General features: G+C 36.2%; 1 protein-coding gene and 1 long non-coding RNA gene across 4 annotated transcripts in view; one reads left to right on the top strand and one right to left on the bottom strand.

Annotated features, from left to right (window-relative positions):
- macrod2 (mono-ADP ribosylhydrolase 2) overlaps positions 1-24,666 on the bottom strand; it is an 862,720-nt gene that overhangs the window by 769,526 nt on the left and 68,528 nt on the right.
- Positions 16,674-20,348, top strand: LOC137487423 (uncharacterized). 2 transcript variants are annotated; one of them, XR_012389224.1, is made up of 7 exons: positions 16,674-16,692; positions 17,522-17,629; positions 18,431-18,514; positions 18,635-18,689; positions 18,789-18,864; positions 18,939-19,115; positions 19,457-20,348. It is a non-coding gene; the product is annotated as an uncharacterized lncRNA (long non-coding RNA). The 2 variants fall into 2 exon arrangements; XR_011005993.2 differs by lacking the exon at positions 16,674-16,692 and adding an exon at positions 17,312-17,417.

Genomic DNA, 24,666 nt, shown 5'->3' with positions numbered 1-24,666 from the left:
ACGTACGTTGAGGGAACTGAACAGACTACACAGACATTAATGGAAATGATCAAAATGAGTCATCTGTTAAAAATAAGCACACACAAAAACAAATTGTCATATATTCTCGATTTGACCGACCAGAGCCATCATCATCCTAAAAAGTTCTCAACCTTGACCGTCCGACATTTACAGGCCTCTCCGGAGAGACTCTCTGTGAACAAGTGGCTTCCAACAAGCCTGTGCCGTGGGGCGTTACCTGGTAGTGGCAGCCAATGGGTGGGCAAGGGCTCTTTAAAAACACATCGTTCCACACAAACAGGAGTGTGAGGTCACACTTCGCTAGGGGTGAGAGAATGACAACAGATGTAGCGAGTTGGGAACAGACAGTGGAGCCAACAACAGCAACAGAGGGCAGGAAATAACAAAGTGCGCAGATGGGAGAGATGACAAGGTGCCTGATGTGTTTAAAGCACGTTAGATTTGTTGAAAGAAAGAGCCAACAGTGGGACTGTGAGACAGTCTTAGGGAACTATCAAAACTAATTTTTAAAGTTGAGGCAAAGCACTCATTTTAAATTCTGCTGGATCCCGGAAACCAATTTTTAGATGGTCTTTACTATCAGAATAGAATTTTAATGTTATAATTAACATTAGTAATTAATATTACAATGGTATAATAATAATAAACAATGTTTATGAATGACAATCTTCATACTAAACAACATAAGCAATATCTATTTTCTGTGATTTCATATTTCTTGTTTTAATTATATCCATGTAGGCATTGTCGAGTAAGAAACTTACTTTGTAAAAATCAAACAAATTTTATCTAAACAACCTAAAAGAATTTTAAACAAATTAATAATATTAATAATAATAATTCCTCACATTTATATAGTGATTTTCTGGTCACTCAAAGCGCTTTACATATTCAGGCGGGGGAATCTTCTCATCCACCACCAGTGTGCAGCATCCACCTGGATGAGGCGAGGGCAGCTATACTGCAGCGGACGGCACACCAGTTGATTGGTGGAGAGGAGACAGAGTGATGAAGCCAATTATGATATGGGGCTAGTTAGGAAGCCATGATGGACAGAGGCCAGAGGGCAAATTTTGCCAGGATGCTGGGGTTAAACCTCTACTTTTTAAACAACCACAGAGAGTCAGGACCTCAGTTTAACATCTCATGCTGTCTCTTTAAAGACAGCACTCACCGAGCAGTATAGAGTCCCCATCAATATACTGGAACGTTAGGAGGACCCACACAAACCGCAGGTTAAGTGCCCCCTGCTGGCCTCACTAACCCCACTTCCGGCAGCAACCAAGCTTTTCCATGTGGTCTCCCATCCAGGTACTGACCGGGCGCAGCCCTGCTTGGCTATACTGCATCTGCAGTGTGTTTCTCTATCAAAAATAGTTCCAGACAAAGCCAGAGCAGTGAATTTCTTCCACTCAACACTGCAACATATAATTTTTTAAATTCTGAAAGAATCCAAGCTCACACTTTATATTAAGTGGCTTTATAACTACTAGGTACTTGCATAAAAAGTAATTACAATGCACTTACTGGCTTCATATTGTATTACAAAAGGCTAAGGTGCTATTCAGGTAGAAAGAGTCTGGTGAGATGGGTTTAAATGTGGAATGGATGGTAATTATAAATGTAATTACAGAAAATAATTACAAATGTATTTACATGTAGACAACTAATGATATGCTAGTACAATGTAAAAACATCTTCGTACATAGCAAGAGCATTGTAGAAAATGATTCATTTCAATTAAGTACTAAGGTCACTTAAAATACAGTTGGACGGAATCAAGTAACCCATCGATTCAATTGGCAATTGAAAAAAGAAAATTAATTTGCCTAAATGAATCCATCGCTTTGACTCAATGATATAGTGTTACTGGAAGTTTTTGTGCCATATTTATCCATAAAACACACTCCCCAAAATATTATTTAATAACCATGACTGAAGAAATATCCCTCCTCGTCAACACCACATATAACCCCTACCCTCATAAATCTTCTTCTAAACCAGTTAATGCCCAAACATTAGACCCAACACCTTCTCTAACACACTGTATAACTCCATTAAAAGGTTTTGTTAAAAGGCGGCAGTAAATCTGCGGCGTCTGAGAGCATCCTGATGCTCAGGCGCCAACTGTGGCCTCGCAAGGATGTTTTCCATCAAAAGGCCTCCTGGGGAGGTTCGCGCAGTGCCATATTCAAGGGCTTTGTGATCCATTAGGCTGCCAAAGAGGAGCACAAATGCTGAAGGAGTGCAAGCGTCTCCTAGCCGTGTGTTCCCCCACCCCACCAAAAAGCTGTGAGATCAGTTACTGCAACATCCATCTGAAATCCGTTTCTGCAAACACCGTCATCACTAATTTATGGCTGGGGAGGCCCTTGGAAACTCATACAATTACTAGCAAACAAAGAGCTTTACTTCAAACTGCAACGATGATTTAGGTCCGATACACCCTCTGAGCAGATATTTCCCATTAAAAGCCCATTCCAAAGGCTTCCAGAGGACATAAGTCAATAGCTTAATGTTTGCCAGTGCAGTCATTATTAAAGCCCTTGAAAGAAAAGGTACGCCCGGTGAGATGCTAATAGAATTGATTAAAACATAATTCAATGGAAAAGTATTTTTAAAAGCAGATCTGGCTTTGTTGATAAAAGTACCACCGTAAGTTTTAAAGCTCTGGCTTCTTCCATCACAATACTTTGATCGCGAATATTTATGCATTAGCAAAATCATTAATTGCACTCGTTTCAAAAGAACATTACAGAGAGGAAGACTAGACCTCAAATCTTTTCCTTTGAGAGGAAGGGATCAAAACATGACCTCATAACGCTCTCAGCACCAGTCATTAAAATGTGCAGTTGAAAACCGCAGTCTTTATTCAAACACCATTGGAAAATGAGAACGCTACTGAAAATACCTCCATTTTGTATCTACCTAATATTATTTAAAAAAAGTTCATCATCAATTAGGATAGCAATTTGAGTAAAAGCTATGTTTTTTCTTCTTTTTAACCGAAAACCTTATTTTCAGATTAGAATGAAACATCAGGTCACACTGAAATCTACTACGTCTACCAAATAATAATTTTGGTCAAATAATTTGTGGCACTGTCCCAGTGTGGAGTTGCAGCTGGAAGGGCATCCACTGTGTAAAACATATGCTGGATAAGTTGGCTGCTCATTCCGCTGTGGCGACCCCAGATGAATAAGGGGGCTAAGCCAAAAAGAAAATGAATGCATGAATTTGTGGCACCTATACAGATTTCTTTGTGCAAATGTGCTTGGTGAAATTTGATCATTTGGTTTGTTTTTGTTTTTGTGCTTAATGTTGTGCGATCTTCTATGGCTAAACTAAATCTACTTCATTGTAAAAAAAATTGCATAAATAAAGATATAGAATCTGACTTAATAGAAAAGGGTTAACATCTGAACATCCCTTGTATTAAATGAATGATAAAATTATAGGAGGACATAGGGCCTTAAGGCCGGGTCACACTGTGTGATTTTTTTTTATATAATCCTGAATGTTTGTAGCATGTCAGACTGTACAAACAAGGCTCCCATGTCACAGATCTCATCTGTCATAATGTCAGACTGAATGACAATGAAGATGCGGCAAACGCAGAGTTTGACGTTATTCATCAGCGACACTTACACTATCCCGCATTCTGAAATGATTCCTCACAGCAAATGTAAACAACATGTTTTGCACACAGCACGTCTCAATAATGAAACCAGGAAGAAGAAAAAAATCAGTTTTAATATTTTCCTGCGGTCATATGAATGGTCGCATGAATTGCGTCATGAGATTAGCTGCTCCTATTGTTTTTTGGATTGATGCTCATCACAGCGGTTCTGCAGAAAAGTGTCTGAAATCGTCTGACAATGCCAGAACTTCATCGCAGAAAAAGTCTGATCGGTTGTAAACATGACACACCAACGATCAAAGATCATAGACTTTAGCGTAGAATTTGCAGAATCTTTTAGGATTTCCCAAATTTGTGCAAGATAATAAAATCTCAGTGTGCAGGGCTTTATACAGGTCGCTTGTAAGCTGGACAATATCTAAAACCAAGTAACAGATTTAGAGTAAACTAAAGGAGCGTTTGCCTAAAACAGACAGAAAAACCGAAAAAGGCCAAGGCTTCAAATGTTTATGAGAACAAATAAACAGAAAAGATGTTAGTAACACAGCACTTCATTGCTTTGTGACCTTGTAAAATGGTGTATTCGCTTTTCTTCCCATTTAACTTGGCTTTTCATAGGCTCTGATGTGAAAATACACAGAATTTTAAACAAGCAACATTGGAAAACAAGAGTGAGGTGCATGCTAGAGATGCGGGTACTAATAAACTCAATTTAGCTGAAACAACTCAATCATTTTAGTTCGAAACAAACAAATATTAGGTAGAAGAAATCTATAATCATATAGATTTTACAATAATAAAAAATAAGTGGCACTCAAACACTCAAAAAAAGGTTATTCCAGATTCCCAAAACACAATGAAATGAGGTTTATGTACATGTTTATTAATGAATTACCTGATGTTCACATACAGAGTGTCTCACATGAAAACAAATGAAAAAAAACTAAATCAGCTGTACAAAGCCTGGTCTTTACACCTGCACATAGATCCAATACTCTCAAAGTCAATTTATTTACACAGCCTGGAGATGTGCATTTCAAATAGCAACCTTGAGCTGGTTTTCCGCAGCAGGGAGAAATAGGACAAATGGACCGACTTCACAACCTCAGCGTGTTATTAAAAAAGATGAGACAAGCCGACAGCGAGCTACACATAATCTCTGAGCGAATTTCACGACTTAAATATTCTATAGTGACTGACATAATGAAAAGCGAGGGGTGAAAAGACAAGCAAAGTTTCCAGGTAATTGCGCTAGTATAGGCTGTTGACTATGGCTGTCTGTCTATGAGGTCCTGGAGCTTTCATTTGCATCAGAAGCACCCTTATCCCAGACCTAAATTACCACAACATCAGATAAGTGTGACTCCACGTTTGAAATCAGAGAGCACAAGAAAACCAGAGAAGGTTTTATGAAAGCCTCATTTAAATTTTGGGTTGCGGTAAGTGGTAATTGTTTATCCTGCAATGCCACAGACTGGAGCATGTTTAAATAATACAGCTCTCTTATGCAATATTAGCAGATAAAAAAAATTACAGAGACATGATTTAATTAACATCCTGGCTTCCTCCAGAATGAAAGAGGTCTTTCATATGGAAAAAACTAAACAAAAGTATTAGTGCACAGAATGTAATCATCATCAACAATTTTCTCTTGGCAAAAAAATAAATAAATCAGTAAAAAGGGACAAAGACAAACTGAGGAAGGATAAATTGCAACAAAGTACCATTGATCAAGCGGTCTTGAAATAAAAGCCTGCAAATATTGTCAATAAAGCAGGTCATAATGTAACCTCTAATGAGTCATTTGGAGAACGAAAGACTCTAAATACTGAGCTAAACATATTAACAAAGGGAAATGAAATTCCCTTTAAAAATGTTCCTCAGCACCGGACGTGTAAACGCACTCATTGTGTTAAGATAATGTACCCCTCAGGTCCATTTCCTTACCGGGCTCCATTTCAGGGGACAAGGCTCGTTAGTCCCGGTCAGTAGAGAGGTGCTTACCGTATGATGCTAAATGGCCGAAGGGTATCGAGAGCCACCAAGGACCAGTATCACACATCATAAAGCATGAATATTAATTACATCAGTCACACTCATGTTTTTTATTGGCCAATACCTTTTAAAACGGCACTTGCTGTGACACGAAGATTCAGCCCATAATTAAGGAGGGAAGAAAAAGGCAAATTAAAGTCAATTAGTTTGAAAAGGAGTGAAATGGCAAGCGTGGTGAGGTGTGGAGGGGGAAAAGTCTGGCAGGCTGGATAAAAGCAGGAAAGCACAGCAAACAAAACAGGACTGAGCTTAAGTAGCCTCATGTACTATAAAGTACTGTGTGAAATTAAATTAGGAAAAAGTAGTTTTTGTTCTGTTTACATTTTATAAGCTTTGAACAGGATAATTTACTAAGTAACTAAAGCCTAGCAAGCAACTTTGCTTTCTATCAGTAATCCTTCAGCAACAGAACCTCATTGCAACAGATTTTTAAATTACTTTACGAAACCATAAACTTTTGAGTAGTGAGCGGAAGCTAGAATAGACTCGACTCAATGGATTCAAACAGGACTGAAAGAGCATGAGAAATCTTAAAGAACAATATTTAAGCATAAAAATCCTTAAAGGTGCACACAAATATCAGAAAAAACCCTACATTAACACTGTTTAATATTAAAATTAAACAAAGAAAGCTTAAAATTGTCATTTACTTTGCCAACTTATACAAATGTCACCCACTGAGTTAAGCAAAATTAATGACTGACTTCACTTTTTGTATGCCAAAAAAACCCTACTTTTAAGTGCACACACACACACACACACACACACACACACACACACACACACACACACACACACACACACACACACACACACACACACACCTAAATGTATGAAAATATGTTATGAAGAGCTCCATTCTAAAACTTTAATAACATTTATAAAATTATTTATTTTACCTATATTCATAATAAATTATACATATTTTATATACAATTTTTCATGTAAACTATACATGTAAAAAATATTACAATTAGTCATACTACTACTGCTAGTATTTTTATTGAGAAAAGTAGTATATTGTTAGTATATTCATTTGATAGATGTGGGTGTGTATGTGTGTGTGCTGTAAGCTGTGAAGCTGTAAGCTGAGTGTACTGAGTGGTGGCAGAAGGAGGGCTGTGATAGATAGGAAGAGAAGACCTGACTGAAAAACAAAAAAAATAAAAGACTTGGAGACTTCAGATTAGTGGCCTACTAATGGAGAGAGGTTGCGAAGAACCCACCTCTGACAGAGTGACTCCACATAAAGCATTCCTGACCATCTAACGGGGAATACTGACTTAACCTCAGCATGCATGTGGTACTTATAAAAACATAGTCATCTGAAGAGCACTCCCAGCATTGCGGATGATGCGAGAATGTTCACTAACAATGTAAATATATGCTGGATGCTTTCCTCTAAACAACAAAGTAAGCATACAATTATTTACAACCGTTATGAAAGCATCTGATGAAAGTTTTGTAGATGCTCTGGATTTCAGCAATTAAGTCATGTAATGTATAATTGCATATATGGTAGAATGCTTTAAAGCAGGGGCCGGTGTTCACTGAAGTTTAGTTCCAACCACAATCAGACACACCTGGGCTGGCTAATCAAGCACTTACTAGGCTTTCTAGAAACATCCGTGCAGACAAGTTAAAGCTAAAATCTGCAGGACACCGGCCCTCCAAGACAGAGTTTGGTTACCCCAGCTTTAAAGTAGCAGATTTACCATATTAAACATGAAACATAGCCAGTGTTGCTTTTTGATTTTAATCTCCCTTCAGTTTCCTATTAAAGCAGCTATTCAGAGTTTATGTTTTTACTCAAGGACATGTGATCTCAACGGACTTAAAGTAAGATGAACTGAAGAATATTTGCACAGCACAAAAGACGAAGCCTCAGGGCAATACCTGCCAATTGCATCATCATTACTGACCAGTGGTTGTTGTTTACTAGCAAGCTTTCAACCATTTCCAACAAAATCAGGCCAAAACAAACTTTGTTTTTAGGTTGTTTCAAATGTCATTATACCAGTTCTTTTGTCAGTTTAGCTTTAAAGTCTTTTAGGATCTTTAGATGAGCTTGAAAATGCATGGGAATATGCAAGAAACTAAAAAAAAAGGATCTCGCTAACACTGACATGCTAATTACAGTGATACAGCTGTTTGGTGCACAGAGGGAAAAAAAAAAGTTATGAGAGCTTTACTGTGGAAGTAGTGGAAACCATCCAAAATGGCTGGCGGGCTATCACCAGTCACTCAGCGTGGATTAAGGGTTGAGACGGATAAAGACTGAGACAGGAATGACCTATTGGCAACGGCTGCAAAATAGCTTGTTTGTGTAGGTCACAGTGGGAGGTTGTCTTCAAAGGATGTGAACTAACGTCCATATACTTTTTGCAAAGATGTAAAACAAAAGAACAGATATAAAAAAATAAATCAAAAACAAACAAAAAAATAAAACTCAAGCAGCTCAATGAGCAAGTGTGAATTCCTGTCTTAGCGGCTTAGATTCCTCCTGCAAATTCTACAGCTGTCAAATCTGTCAAAATATCATCTAGACTGTACATAAATCCACAGAAAAACCTTGACAGAATTGGGCCTGGTCGCCACTTGCAAATACTGTTTATTAATAATTGCATCACCTTCATCAAGAATTCATACTATACAGAAAAAAGCATGAGAATAATGAAGTAAACAGTGTAATGTTTCAAAACTTGGATAAAATTTAGTGTTTCACACACACACACACACACAAGCTCCCCTGCTTTATTTACACATTAAAACACTTTTTGTTGTGGCAGAAGACGATGCAAGGAAAGTTTTTTTCTTTACAAATCAACTCAAATTCTCCATCTGACATGAAACGCTGAAATAACGTGCCATCCTGGGAATTATGTGCCAGGCTTTAACACATACTATAGTACAAAGGTTTTAAAAGAGAGCATTAATCACGTTCCCCCATCAGCAGTAAATCAGAGGAAGCTCTGTTTGAACACTAGTTTGTTAAGTGATGCATGGCAACATTCTTTCCCTGACAACAAATCGGGGCCCGTATTTGTGCGACTTCGCCTCTTAAAAGAAGAGAAGACCAAATCTGCTGCAGCAACTTTCTTTCTGGTGCTGTCAATTTATGCAGACACCTCGAAATCTCTGCTGGGTAAAGAACAGCACATTGGCAGCTTCTACTGTCAGTATTGTGTAGATGCATTCGCCGTAAAACCAAGCTTCAATGTTGTATCCCTGCTGCTGGGCCTCAAGATGCAGAGATTGAGTGGGGAATAAATGTTTAAAAGGGCCACCAACACACACATGCACACTCACAAAATTTACTGTTTTATTTTAACTTTAAAACATTTAATTTTGAGCTTTGATTCTTATTTACTTTCTATCAACAGAAAGAGGTGTATGAAATATTTAAAAATTCTTCAAAATGTAGATTATTTGTTAATTGCCAGGAGCGGTACACTACATTCTTTTCAAATATATGCTCTAGGCATCAAGAGTCCCGGCTCATGGACCATTCCCAATCCCCTGTCCCCTCTCTCTAACTTCAACTTTACTTTCGGTCTGATTATAGTCCTATCAAAATAAGTTTAAAAAAAGGTAGACAAATTCAACAACAACTATTTTTATGTTGATAATGGAGCTGCACAATATATAATTTCAGTATCGATATCCCTATGTGATCATTCACAATGGTCACATCGTGAGTATATTCAATGTTGGAGTCTGGATTAAAGTTTATCAATTTGCAAGTGTTTTTGAAACCTGTGACTGTGTGACGGTTTTAAAAACAGTCAAGCATAAGAAAATGAACCATTTGTAACGTTGAAAAATTAATAACAATACATTTTAATGAATTGTTTATAAAACAAAGAGCATGCAGTATCATTTTACATTCAAGTATTTAATTACTGTATACCTGAATACATTTTGACACTTCGGAAAACAATAAAACACAGTTTAATTGACATTTTTTCTTTATTGACTTGAACTATGCGTGTAGATTTTTACATCGTATGCGCAAAATTATCCCAATTAAACTAAAAATATAAATTCTTAAAAAAACGTTTATTCAACTTATCTAGTGCAATTGTATTCATATTGCAAAATACAATCCTAGAATTTAAAAAAAATGCTGCAATGTTTGATTTTTTCAATATTGTGCAGAACTAATAGGGTATATGCAAGTGCAAAGCTAGTGTTTCTTCCCATACCGATATACTACCGGTGAACAGTTATTGTGACTTTTACAGCATCAATGTTGTAATGCAATTAAAATCGAATCAGTTAAATAGACTTCACCATTCATTTAGCTGTTGAAGCATAAATCAGGATGAAATGCTGTTTACTCGCACGCACCCGTCAGGATTAGCAGGCTAGTGCAGAAAAGCCATTTGAAATACTGGAGTAAAATAAAATTTAAATACTTTAAAGATATGGCACGAAAAAATGCAGTGCTTTTTGTACATTTAACCGCTTAATAGTGTATATTAATTAGGCAGTGAAGATTGATGATTTTTGAAGAAAAGAGACCTCAAACTTGCAGATTTTGCAAAGGCATACAGTTCACCGGAAGCGTTTGACCCAGGTTACTGACAAATTGAAAGTCCTTCTGCATATAACCTGGCTTGACTGTGATACATCTGGGGACTCAAATACCCCACACAAAATACAAGTTGCATCAGCCTCTGGGGGCAGGACTAAGGTGTAGCTGTCGATCAATCCTGAACTACTGCGGTTATTAAATTACTAAGTTAGTTAACGTTAGTTGAGGAAAATACTAAAAGTTGTTCATTGTTAGTTCATGTTAGCTCACAGTACATTAACTTATGTCAACAAGCATGAATTTGGATTTTAATAATGCATTAGTAAATGTTAAACTATGACTTATAAATGCTGTACAAGTATAGTTCATTATGCGCTCATGTTAGTAAATACATTAACTAATGAAACTTTATTGTAGTGTGACCGCATTGCTTTAGCATTCTAGAACACAGTAAATAAAAGGTGAGAAGTGAAAGTAGGGCGATATTTTTTTTTTGAGTCATGGTTCATGTGTTTTTCCTTGCTGCAGAATTGGCTATGATTACCACCGATCAAACAGCACTCTTGCTTGAGTGATATTTCTTAAATGGCACACTTTACGATACCTGGAAGCTGAAAACATTCAACCACATTTTCCCCCGTTCCACCGCTGTAAAGCTAAAGAGCGTTTATCTTTCGCTCCATTCAAAACTGCGGCTGATGAGTGAAGTGAGGACCTCGTGCGAAACCGTGATAGCAGAAGTGCTGTGATACTGGCCTTCAAAAGGTCAGGATCCGCTTTAGGAGGAGGGGGTGAAATAAGAAGGTAATGGCTGGATTCCCTCATTGAGTCATTAACCTTTACCCAGCATGCCACGAGCTGTGCTCTTATTGTTCCACACAACAGCAGAATCCTATGAATATTTGCTGCATATTCATGAGCGCTGATGAGCAACTTCTGTTTATGGTGCTCTTTGACAATTACGCGTGCTTAATCAAGTTGTGTCTGTGTCTCGCTTCATTGGCACTGCGTCGACATCTCCAGAGAAGAGGGTTAGGGGGCTTTTAAAAGTGTGAAAATCATCTTGAAAGTACATAAAATGTTCTGGAGGAATAAACAAGAGTGCTGAAAATTATTTCCAGAAGCACATGCACACATTTCACAGAATGCTTGTGTTTTCTACTTGCTGCATAATACCAAGACTTCAGGCTTAAGGGATGTTTTTAACAGTTCATAATAAGTCTTTATATTCACACCAGAGCAATACTGCAGACGTGAGCCGAGTTTAGAGCCAGTGACGGATGCTTTGCCCTGGGACTAGCGCTGAGTAAATTAACCCTGCCTGGCCTGTCATTTGCATTCTCTTAACTAAGCAGACTAGCCCTCATCATGCAGAGAAACACAAAGTTTATTTGCACGAGGCGGAAAGCCGATTAACGGGAAGGGAGGCCGTGATAACACAGCTGGGTTGGGCCTGTTATCACAACACGGCAACTTGCATCCCACGGCAATACCGCAGGAAGCCCGTGGCTCAATGAGACAGACACTGGACAACAAACGCTAGGCTGAGGCTGAGTGTGTGACATCGTGCTCTGCAACTGTGGGGAAAAAAAGCCTCAATGTGCTAAGCCAGATGTACGAAGCCATAGTCCGTGTCCTCTACTTAAGCAGGGATTGGATTTATGCCGTAGTAAAAAACACAAACACAAAAGACATCCACTGAGATGCATATGACCATGTTGTGGACTGCTAGATTTTTGGTTTGGGGTTTTAATATTGAAGGCTATAAAGGCAATATCATCGTTGTTTGGTGTTTGTTTGTTGCTGTTTTATTGCACATCTTCAAAATAGTGTAAAGAAAGCACACTTATTTGTATATATTCATAACATCTATTGGCATCTTTTGACTGAAATATCCAGTTCAATAGTAATACAACAAGCTTAATTCTGTGAACTGTAAAAGAGATGTTAATTAAGGTTTTATGGCTCTATATTCTAACAGAACGTGTCTATTTTGCTGCTGTAGGAACTTTAACTTTAACAAAGTGACATTTCTTGACATTTTTAGTCATTCGCAAAGATACACTGTTTGGGTTGCTCATATAAATTAGTTCAAAGAGTAATGAGTGGGCAGTACTTGTTCAGTTGTTTTTCTCATTTTCTAAAGTGTATATTTTGATAGTATACTTATATTAAGTTTATTCATTTACTCTTATTATATTAATCTTATTCTTAACCGCATGGTAAAAAAATGAAATAAAATAAAAAGTGCAATAACAATAACACAGTGGCGCAATGGTTAGTGAAATTGTATTCATATCGAAATATATAGCGCAAAAAAAAAAATCATAATGTGTAATTTTTTCAATATCGTGCAGCCCTAAAATACAACAAAAGCATTATTATTTATTTATTTTTACACTTAAAACCAATGTAGAGAATCAGAGACAATTAAGAAAGGCAAATAATATACATACAGTATACAAGCACACACATAAAAAGGAAAATATAGTTAAAATATATATAACTATATTTTTTATTAAAATAGTCCAACTAATTTACATATAAAAATCATATAATAAATAAAATCAATAATACACTATATTTGTCAAGTGTATTTTGAAAGTATACTTTTAATAAGACTAAGCTGAAGAAAAATAAAATAATTAAATTGTAAAAATTCAAGAACATTTAAAAATAAAATTAAATTAAAATAAATAAAAAAATTCAATTCAATTCAATTAAAAATTAAAATATATTAAGAATTTTAAAAAAAGTTTTAAAATAAAATATAGGTGATATATATTAATAATTGTATATTAATTATAAAATATTTAAAATATAACATTAATTTACACTTATTTATTTGTTATTGGTTTCTTTTTTATTTGTCTGCAAAGGCAATTGAGAGAAGATTTAATTAGATAATGCATCAAATGCATGTTTAATCATTCAGAAAGCAGCAATGCAAAAACAATCATCTTAATGTAATGTGGTTAATCAACTGTTTAAGTATAGTGAAGTCTTTTTGTTGGAAATATTAAGAGTTTCACCCTTAATCATTAGAAAACCTTCTGAGGGCCTACTGAGATGGTTGATAAATAAACTAAATGGAAAAAAAGTGGCCAAAACCCCTTTAAAATCTGTAAAGCATACCAGTCTAACCCATTAGTCCTTCTGGAAGACCATAGCACCACCTATGGCTGGCTTAATCAGTTTTTTTCTTTCTTCAACAGAAATGTTTATGTACAGTTAAACCATGTTATGGCAATGCCTGTAGGCTTGCGATTGCTCTATGCGAGATCATATGACTGGTGGGCAGCAGTTAAGGAGTGCCATTAATCTTCAGGTGTTTAATACCAGTGGGGGTCTTAACCAACAACACATCTCTCTGCTTCTCACCGCAGAAATGTTTGCAATGTCAGCACACATACACGTACACACACCTTCACCCAGGAGGTGCTGACTCCAGCCTTGTCTCTGTCCATTAACTGGCAGTTTAGGTAGGGGGAGTTGCCATATCCTTGAGAACATACAGCTTTGACTTTGAAAACGCAAACATTAACAAGGACTTAGCAATAGGGAATTCGTGTCTCGCCCCCCTCTAATTACTAAGCTGTAATTAAACAAGACAATTAATATCCAACAGGAACAAATCCTGTTTCACAACAACCTCAGGTCAAAGTGTCATGCAGTACTGCTGCTGGGGAAGAAATATTTCACTCAAAACAGTGCTGTGCTCAATGTCAAGGTCAGTTTCTCTGGTGTTTTGTGGGTGTGTACAGTAAAATCCATCTTAAATCGAACAAACTGTAAAAACACCACACTGATTTTCTTACTTCCAGAATTTAGGTACAGTAATACATGGTAAAGATTCAAGCTCGATCTGCTTGTTAATCGTGACATCATGCGAAGCAACTTCTGGGTCTAAGCGATATATCAAACTGTATGGGGAGACTCAACAAATGGTAATAATAAACGTTTACAAAGCGATATAATGCTTTCGAAAATCACGATCACAATATATCCAAATTTCCGAGGGCCAGAAATTGATTGTTTTTATTATTAATTGATAAAATAATTATCTCTGCCTGACCTTGGATCCCCTTATATGCTTATCTCTGAGCTCAGGGTTCTCTCCCAGGACAGCATGCCAAACCTGCTATTAATGCCAAGCATATGTAAGTGGGAACTCTTTAATTGACAGCAATATTAGAAAAACCAAAAAGTAAATTTTGAAAACATTTTTAGTTTTAAGAAACATTAATATTTTTAATATTAATAAACCAATTTAAAAAGCTGTATGAGTATTCCTATGCTTGTTAAATTGATCGTTTATCTATATCTGGAAATTCTATCATCATTTACTCACTCTTCACTTGTTCCAAACCAGTTTGACTTTTTTTCTGTTGAACAGAAAATACACTGTTCTGAAGAATGCTAAAAACTGGTAACAATTGCCTCCCACGTTTCTTTTTCCTTCATTTCGCCAGTTGGTGAAGTTTGCTCCTCGCCACTGGCTTGCTTGGTTTGGGACTTGTTGAGCTGTGCATCGATGGGTTTGCTCTTCAGTGTTTGGACTTAGTAGTGAAATCTAAACTGAACTTCAACTTTGAAAACTGGACTTACACAGTTTCAATTTACTAAAACTTTTATGCTAAGCTGCTTTCACAGAATCTACATTGTAAAAGAGCTATAGAAATAAAGATGAATTGAAATAAATAGTACCTGTTTTTCATACTGGTTGCAGTTTTTTCAGCTTTCTTCAAAGTGTTCAACAGAATAAAGAAAGTATAAAAGATTATTAAATACACTGTAAAAATCCAGGTTCACACACTTTTTTCATGTTGTCCTAAAACAAATTAAGTTATGGCAACAAATTCAAGTGAACCAAAACAATTAAGTTGTCCCAAAAAAAACCTCAAGAATTGCATAGTTTCAGCTCATTTATTCAAGTAGTTTGAAAGAATGTATTTGAGAGGGAAAATATTCTTAATTTTGGATGAACTATCCCTTTAAAACATCATGTCATTCGATTACATTAATTATGTATTTAAACTAAGACATTAAAATCAAGACGTTATGTGATTCAATATTGTGTAGCCTACTGTCTTACTCCCATGTAAACTCTGTAGACACAAGAAAACTCTCTAGGTTTCTATACAGCAGAACTGCAGTTTGTAGAGCATGAATTTGTCATTGTGTCTGTACACAGGTCCAGACAGAACAAACTGTTGGCTATTGAGCTGCGAGTCAGAAGGTTTGCTTACACAAGTTATTTAAATACCATGCCTAACACATACGGACCAAAATATGTGCGAGCTGTGTGAGGGCTCGTCTGTGAGAAATCAGAATAAACACTCTTTAAGCTGCAGGGAGGAACAGTGGAAGATTTTCCAAAGCACGCTCCGTAATCTCACAGATGCTCTAAGCCAGTTGGTTAGAGTTTTTTTAAGCATGCCAACTGTCCTAGAAACTCAATGTTATGATGAAACATTTGAATATATTCCAGAAAAAACCTTACTGACCTGCAGGATAAGTTGTGGAATTAGAACACAACATCACAGCTGTGAGAAATAAACCACTGTAGCTCTGTTCCAAGCATAGTAACCTACATAGGCTGCAGCTTTCTTATTGTGCCCTTACTGCTGTTTCCAATATGGTCTTTGTACAGTATGCTGCTAAAAAGAGCAAGATACAAGATGCAACATTTAACTTCTGAATTTATAATAAAACTGTTGCCATTTATAGCATAAAAACAACTGGAGGAAAAAAAAGATGATTTTGAAAAATCATAACAAATGAAAAAATTATTTTTTTTTCAAACTGTAATTTTCTGCAACAACAAAAACGCTTTAATAATAAATAATTATTTAATAATAATAAATACATCAACTGAATGTTTAAGCATTCAGAAAGCATCAATGCAAAAACATTTATTTTATTGTAATGTGGTTAATATACTGTGGAAGTCTTTTAGTTGAAAATATTGTTACCCTTAACCATGTTTTTTGAAGTCAAAAAAATCTAAAAAAAAAAAAAAATCTAAATGTTTAACAATCCCAAATCAAGTACATCCAGCAAAATCTGGTATTGTTGCATGCACGCACGCACTAGTGAACATTCCATTAAACAATATTGAGAATACCAAAAAATTATTTAAGTAAATTCAATTAGTGAAATCTAATTATCCGCATTTTAAAATAGTATGGTTTTGAAATCTGATTAGTTAATCCTGATCAGATGGAATTAGTTATAACCCAAAACTGCGTGTGTGTGCGTGTGTGTGTGTGTATATATATATATATATATATATATATATATATATATATATATATATATATATATATATATATATATATATATATATATATATATATATATATATATATATATATATATTTATATATATATATATATATATATATATATATATACACACACACTCTCAGAAAAAAAGGTACAATGAGGGTACAATTTTGTTCCTAGAGGGAACAAAATATAAAATTGTACCTTTAAAGGTCCCATATTGGTCCTTAGGGTACAATTTTGTACCCAAATGGGCTATAAAGGTACAAATGTCCAGATTTAGGTTTGAAAGGTACATTTTTGTACCTTTTATAGCACATTTGGATACAAAATTGTACCGTAAAGGACCAATTTGGCACCTTTAAAGGTACAATTATATATTTTGTTTCCCTATAGGAACAAAATTGTACCCTCAGCTCATGATAAGATCAAGACACTATATAACACTAATTTAAATGTATTAATACTAAACATTAATACTAAAATACATAATTTAAAAATTTAATAAATAAATAAATTGATTGAATTAAATATTTTAATAATAAATTTTGTTTTCATGTATTTAAATTACATTTTTTCTCAAAAATGTCAATAATTTAATTTATAATTGAATGTAATTTTAATCATTAAAAACGTAAATACTGGTCTTTGCTTACTGTTTAAGACCCTATAGTTTATGGGATGTAGAATAAGAACCATGCAGAGTGACAGCATCTTCATACAGGTGGTGATGTTCCTGTCTCTTTAAGAATTTGGCTTGTTGAGACGTTATAGTAGTGTTTGTTACTGAGGCGGTCGGTAGAGTATGCTGGCTGTTTACACAGAACTTCGCACGCTTTTCAAAGAAAAGTCTATTTTGGAGTCCAAACTTTTCAGGTAAGAATGTATAAAATATATATTTTTAGTCTCATTTTTACATGTGAAGCCGTGTTCTGTTGATTTTGTCTGACTCTCGGGTCTCGGCTTTCCCCCGCTTTAAGTGCTCCGGGCTGGCCTGCAGGATGGAGTTTGCTAAGATGTCTGCAGCTTATTAAAGAAGTTAATACAATGTGATATCGAAGTCACAGAGGGACATAACGTTATAGACGGTGAGTACTATATGCTGTTGGTTTTCTCGGTGTAAAAGTTCCCTTTATCGCCTACGTTAGGTATTCGCGCCTTATTTCTTACGTTACATTACTGCTTTATTAATAAGTGTTGCCACGGCGGAATATGATCGCAACCCAATTAGCAAAATACACCCGGGCCAGTTGCGGCGGCAGAAGCGAGCCGACGCTGCCGTATCCGTGCACCGGAATCGGGCCGTGACCCGTGAGTAATGTGCGGTGTGGCCCGGAGCTCGCGCGACTGAAGTCTTCATATACCTTGATATAAAACCTTTTGTTATTAATACTGGAAATGTGTAATTATCGATAATGTTTTATATTTTGAGGCCATTTTTCTAGCCACGGTTGACCGCTGAAATGTAATTTTAGACGGTTATATAAGTTACACCGCCATTTTGTGAAGAAAAATCACAATTTTGTCACCGACAAAGCGTCTGATTATGTAAACGTGGCTAGTTACAAACGTGGCGTACATATCTTCGTTTCAGTGTCTAAGTTACATTAATGTTGAGGAGTGTCCACAAACTCTCATGTCCAGAATTGTTGGTGCTTTACTATCGTTTAACGTTATACTTATGTTAATGTAGAATTATTAACATACCATGTTGTATAAATCAACGTTTTAAGTTATACTTTGTTCTTTAATGTAATTTGTCTTATCTGTTCTGAAACTGGTACCTTGAGCTATTTTACCTATTTTATTAATATCTCAAAATAAGTAAATAGTTATTGCTTTATCTTATTGCTATCCAGAAGTTTTTGAAGTTTCCAATTGTCTTTCAGGACAAGATTGAACAACAGAATGCAGCCTAACAGCATCAGACCAATGAAGGCATGTCATAAGAAAGCATGGCTCAGTTACAAGATGTAAGTATGTCTCATTATCTATACCATGGTTTTAATGGCTTGCATACAATTTTAAATTTGTAGGTTTTTACTTACAAACAACAATAAATGTACACCCACATGTTTAAAATTATTTTCTAGGTTTTCATCGAAAGATGAGAGATCAACTGAAGAATGCTATGGACCTGACTCTAAGGTACTCTTTCTAAACTTTCTCCACTTGATTAATATTATTAAATTCTAGATTTGGATGGATTCCTTCATATTTGTTTATATGCCACATCTTATGTTCCAGGAATTGATTTTACAGCAGCACTTCTCATGTTGCCAGCCTTGTTAAGCGAGACACTTCAACATTTCGTTGTGCTCCGGTGCGTATGTTGTTTTCTGTTTAGTATATGCTGTGATAAATGCATTTTATAATGCTTGATATTCTTTATATTAGGATGACGCAGTGGGTAGTGCTGTCACCTTACAGCAAGAAGGTCACTGGTTCGAGCCTCGGCTGGGTCAGTTGGCATTTGTGTGAGGAGTTTGCATATTCTTCCAGTGTTCGTGAAGGTTTCCTCCAAGTGCTCCGGTTTCCCCACAAGTATAAAGACATGCGCTATAGCTGAATTTGGTAAGCTTATTTGTCTGTAGTGTATAAATGTGTGTGTGAATAAGTGTGTCTGGATGTTTTGTAATACTGGGTTACAGCTAGAAGGGCATCTGCTGCATAAAACATATGCTGGATAAGTTGGTGGTTCATTCCACTGTGGCAACCCCAGATTAATAAAGGGACTAAGCCGAAAAGAAAATGAATGAATGAATGAAATTTATATTAGTCTTTTAATCTGTGATACTTTTTTTTTTTTTTTAATCAGTGAATATTAATTATTTTACTTTCTATGCATGTTGATTTTCTCTTCATCAGTGATAGAGTGACTGATATTAATGTAATTATTGCTTTGTCATTTACAGTGAACCATCTTCACCACATCCAACAGTTCAAGTACAGGAGGAAGCCACCGACTGGACAACTGTGTTAACAAGACGAGTCATGGCAGTCTTCAGAGTTGATGGTATTGTGATTGGCCGGGCTAATGATGTGGACGAATATACATTTTTGACATATCCATCTTATCAGAAGAACACCTTGATGTTTCTGCAGTGGAATGTTTTGAATGAATGGTGGACGGTGACAAGCCTCGATCTACTCCAGTTACCAGAGTGATCAACCTTGTTTTTTGTTTCTCTACATGCTCTTGGGATAATCACAATCATCAAGTTAATCCAGCACACTGCTGTCATTCATGCATAGAGCAAGTTTTTAAATAACTTGTGGTCCTAATGAATATCAAAGAACATTTTCCAGATATGAGTGCTTTACATGTCATGTTTATCAAAAGCATAAACACATATTGTGTTACAACAAATTACAACTCCACTTGAGGATGATGAGGAGTAATCTACTGATGTTGAGGAAGAGACTACTGATGTATTTGGTTTTCTGCACTGTTGAAGCAATTTATAGAGAAACATTGCCTTCATTCTGAAATTCAGAGAAAATGTTGATGACAAATTATTTATTATGACCGAGTATTCTGACTAAAGACAAATACTTTGGACTTTATAAAGTGCAGTACTTGATGTAGCCTGTGTAATGTGTTTATAAATCTTAAACAGTATTCTTGTGATCTTTGTATTAAGTGTAGATTATTTAGTTTTTATTCTTATCTAAATTGTTCTTTTTACTGTTTTACATGTCTGCTTTATACTTGCTGTGTAATTTTATTTCTTAACACATTCAGTTGTGAGTTGTAATGAAATATTTCTACATTAATAAATAAAAATGGACATCTGTGAACCAAAATATTTTATTTATTTATTTGTGCATGCAGTCACCAAAGGATCAAAATGCCTGGGTCAGTACCCTGAAAATACTATATAATATAAAAAGGTACATTTTTGTACCTTCAGTGTCTAAGGTACAAAATTGTCCCTTAAAGGGTACAAATGTAGAAGGTACAATTTTGTACCTTTGAATAGAGGTACAAATTTGTACCCTTAAGGGTACCACCCCAGTGACGGGCCATTTGTACCCTAAAAGGTACAATTTTGTACCTTTTTTTCTGAGAGTGTATATATATATATATATATATATATATATATATATATATATATATATATTAGTTCATGAAACATTAATTAAAAATATTAATTAAAATAAATAAATAAATAAAAAAATAATAATAAAAAAATAATAAAAAATAGCTGGGTTTAAGATCTGGTTTCTTTTAAACAAAAAAACAGCAATCTTTACTGGATGAGCTACGATATACAGAGGGTATCGGACCAAATAAGAAGCACTGCATTAAATTCTATTTTTCCCCGCCATGTCTAAATTAAATTTACCCCAGTATTTTCAATAGAATTTCTGCACTAGCATGTGGCTAATGACGGTGCCTGCATTTAAACTGTCTTTTGTCTCTTTTTAAGCTTTAACAACCAAATGGATGCTTAAGTCTAGGTAACGGATTATACTTAAATTGCATTAAAACATTGTTGCTGTAAAAAAACCTAATGATATTGAAAATAGTCAAAGCTTTCACCGGAAGCTCATCATTGGCTGAAAATTTAACCCATTGGCCAAAATGATTAGATTTTTAAGTGACAACAAATGAAAATGTTATTGTAACAAAATGTTATTCTCCAACAAATATTTTTTGTAGAAATGTAGAAGAACACAGACAGACAGACAGACAGATCGAACATTTCATTCTAAACAACATAGAGAATACATATTTATACGTAAAAAATGTATTTGATTTCTCAAATTTCTGGTGAATTAAGCACATTTGCAAATGTCTGAACTAAAATATTTTTAGAATTTATCCATCTATCCATCCATCTAATTAATTTAGATCACATCTCGGATATAAACCAGCACTGTATTTCACCATCCTGATCCAAATCTTTAATAGTTAAAGCTGCACAATATATCGTTTCAGCATCGATCGCCACAGCAGAATGAATCGCCAACTTATCCAACATGTTTTACGCAGCAGATGCCCTTCCAGCCGCAACCCATCACTGGAAAACATCCACACTCATTCACACAAACATACGCTACGGACAATTTAATCTACCCAATTCACCTGTACCGCATGTCTTTGGACTGTGGAGGAAACCGGAGCACCCGGAAAAAAAACCCACACGAACACAGAGAGAACATGCAAACTCCACACAGAAACGCCACTTGACCCAACCGAGGCTGGAACCAGTGACCTTCTTGCTGTGAGGTGAATGTGCTACCCACTGCGTCCCCGTGTCACCTTAACTGTATTTAATCAATTATAAAAAAAAATTGTGTATTTTTACTTTGAAAGGTGGATATTTGGACTACAAACAAGACACAAAGTTTAAGCAAAAACAAGATTTTACATGCCCCATTCGCAGATAATTTTGCTTGTTTTAGGGAAAATGTCTTTTTCCTCTCTAGATTTCCTCCCTAAAGTTGAAAATAACAGTATTTTTACTTCATCTACGAATTGGAGATATTCAGACTAGGAACAAGACAAAGCAAAATAACAAAAGCATTTTTGCATCGTAATTATTTAATTTCTGTACACGAATACTGTTAGACTGCCTAAAAATCGTCAAATAGAGCTATTCAAACCCTTTTAAACTACTCATATTGCAATATTTAAATTGCAGAAAAAAATAGTATACTTGTATGTTGAAATAGCCTCACCGCTGCCACAGTGAATTCTGGGATTGCTTTGCAATGTGACCAAGACAAGTCGTGGCATTTTGTATAGCACAACAAAAAAGATTTCATTTCAGAAATGCCTCTTAAATGCTCTCTTTCTAATAGTTCTTGAAACAGAGCTTGGTTTGTATTTTCTTTTTTCAGCATGTTCTTGTAATGACCCTATTCATCTCACACTATGGCTGACAAACCAAAGTATCACTCTGCATGTTTAACTGCTTACTAATTACCACTACAACGTTTGCAACCAACACGGGTCAGTTTAGACGTATTCAACTCAGAGTAAATGACTCAAATATGATGAGATGCGTTGGTGACAAGTTAATTCACTGCGCACATGTTCGCACACAGAGATGCGTTCATGACACCCGGAGTCTGAAGCCATAAAACATCCTTCAGCACATCATCACGAGTGGCGTGAATACGAACAGACTAACCTCCAGAGCGTAATAAACAGCTATCCTCAAGGACATTACTCACTGCGTGTGTGTGTGTGTGTGTATGTGTACGGTCACACACACACACACACACACACACACACACACACACACACACACACACACACACACACACACACACACACACACACACACACACACACACACACACACACACACACACACACACACACACACACACACACACACACACACACACACAACAAGCACGACAGCAGACATCTACAGTAAGTGGACAGCCAGACAAACATTTCCCGATTAGTCGTCCATACAAGCCTTTCATTAAGTGCTTCCTCATAACAGCCGAGGAGGGCCAAACCCGTCTCCATGGCCGTCTGAGGCTAATCAAATCACGCAGACAGCGAGGGAGAGCCATCCCGGGCCTGCCATTATCATTAATCTGTATCGCTATCTCTTCGGCACTGTGGTTAACGAACAATGTTGGGACTCAAAATTCAATTTACCGCAGTTAGCAATTGGATCGGTGATCAATTGAAGCTGCACGGAGATGAGGGATTGTCAGGTCCGGCTCCTGCACCGTTCCATTATCGGAATGCTCAGATGAGCTTCAAAATCCCATTTGCACAGACCTGTGTGCCACGGTTGCAAGGCATGATGGGAAAAATGACTGCTTTTATATACAAACACTGGTGACGATTGTGCATCAGATGATATGTGTGTGTGTGGTGGAAGGCTGTTTGATATAGTGATGGTAAACAAGAAAAACAATCTTCCGAGTCACCTGCAGTGATCCGAGGATTTACTGCACAGCACCAGGTTTGATTGCAAGATATTGAAAATTTTGAGTTTTCCAAAAAAAAAACTGCATAACTTACATAATCTCTCATACACAAAGAGACTTACATATGCTTTGTATTTTCTTTCGTTTAACTACAAAAACAACTGTAAACAGGGTATTGAAAATGTTCATCTTGATGCTGACATGTAATACTAGCACATGGAATGTCGGTGTGCGTGTGTGTGTGTGTGTGTGTGTGTGTGTGTGTGTGTGTGTGTATTTGCATCCTGTAGGTCAGAAATGAGCAAGGCTGACTACCATACAAGTGCCTGAACCCTCTGTGATACGTCACACTATTAACCTCATAATCATCATCATAATGCTTCAATAATAAAAGACTGAATTGTAAACCTAAAACATAAATTATGTTTATATTTTCCATTGATATTTTTGGAAAACTACAAGTTTGTATTTATATAATAAATTTGTGTAGTGCATATATTTATAATGCTTATATAAATACAAAAATCCATGTGTAGAATTCTTTTAAAATTTTATATTTACATATAAACAGGGATTCACATTAACACCCGCCAACCTGCCAAATGAGGGTAGATTTTGGCTGTGATGGGTAAAACCGGGGGTGTCCAAACCTGGTCCTGGATGGCCGGTGTCCTGCAGATTCTAGCTCCAACTTGCCTCAACACAACTACAAGGATGTTTCTAGAAAGCCCAGTAAGAGCTTGATTAGCTAGCCCAGGTGTGTCTGACTGAGGTGGGAACTGAACTTTGCGGGACTCCGGCCCTCCTGGACCGAGTTTGGACATGCCTGGGTTAAACAGTCACACCCACTAGCCACTTTAGCTGGTTGAAAATATACATTTTTAAATTGCCAGTGCTGGCTCTTCGCTAAAGATCAGAATTATAGTTTATCATCATTTGTCAATATGTGTGCATATGTGGTCTTAGAATCTGGAAGCAGCACGACTAACTTAAAATAACCATTTACGCGAGCAAAAGAAAGCAGGTGAATACCGAATGAGAGGATCATCACGCACGCGGAGTGACACAGGTGCACTCCCATTACCTTGCGCAAAGCAACTGTGCCTGGAAATGCAACTGGTGCGATCGGTCCTCTTTGAAAAAGACAGGACAAAAAGCAATGCTCGTGCACCCACTGCCCTGCTTCTTACAAAAAATCTTGAGCTTTTGAAAGCAGCCA

This window comes from Danio rerio, chromosome 13 (assembly GCF_049306965.1).
Source record: "Danio rerio strain Tuebingen ecotype United States chromosome 13, GRCz12tu, whole genome shotgun sequence".
In the NCBI taxonomy this organism is placed as follows: domain Eukaryota; kingdom Metazoa; phylum Chordata; class Actinopteri; order Cypriniformes; family Danionidae; genus Danio; species Danio rerio.
This window is presented reverse-complemented; position numbering and strand designations above follow the sequence as displayed.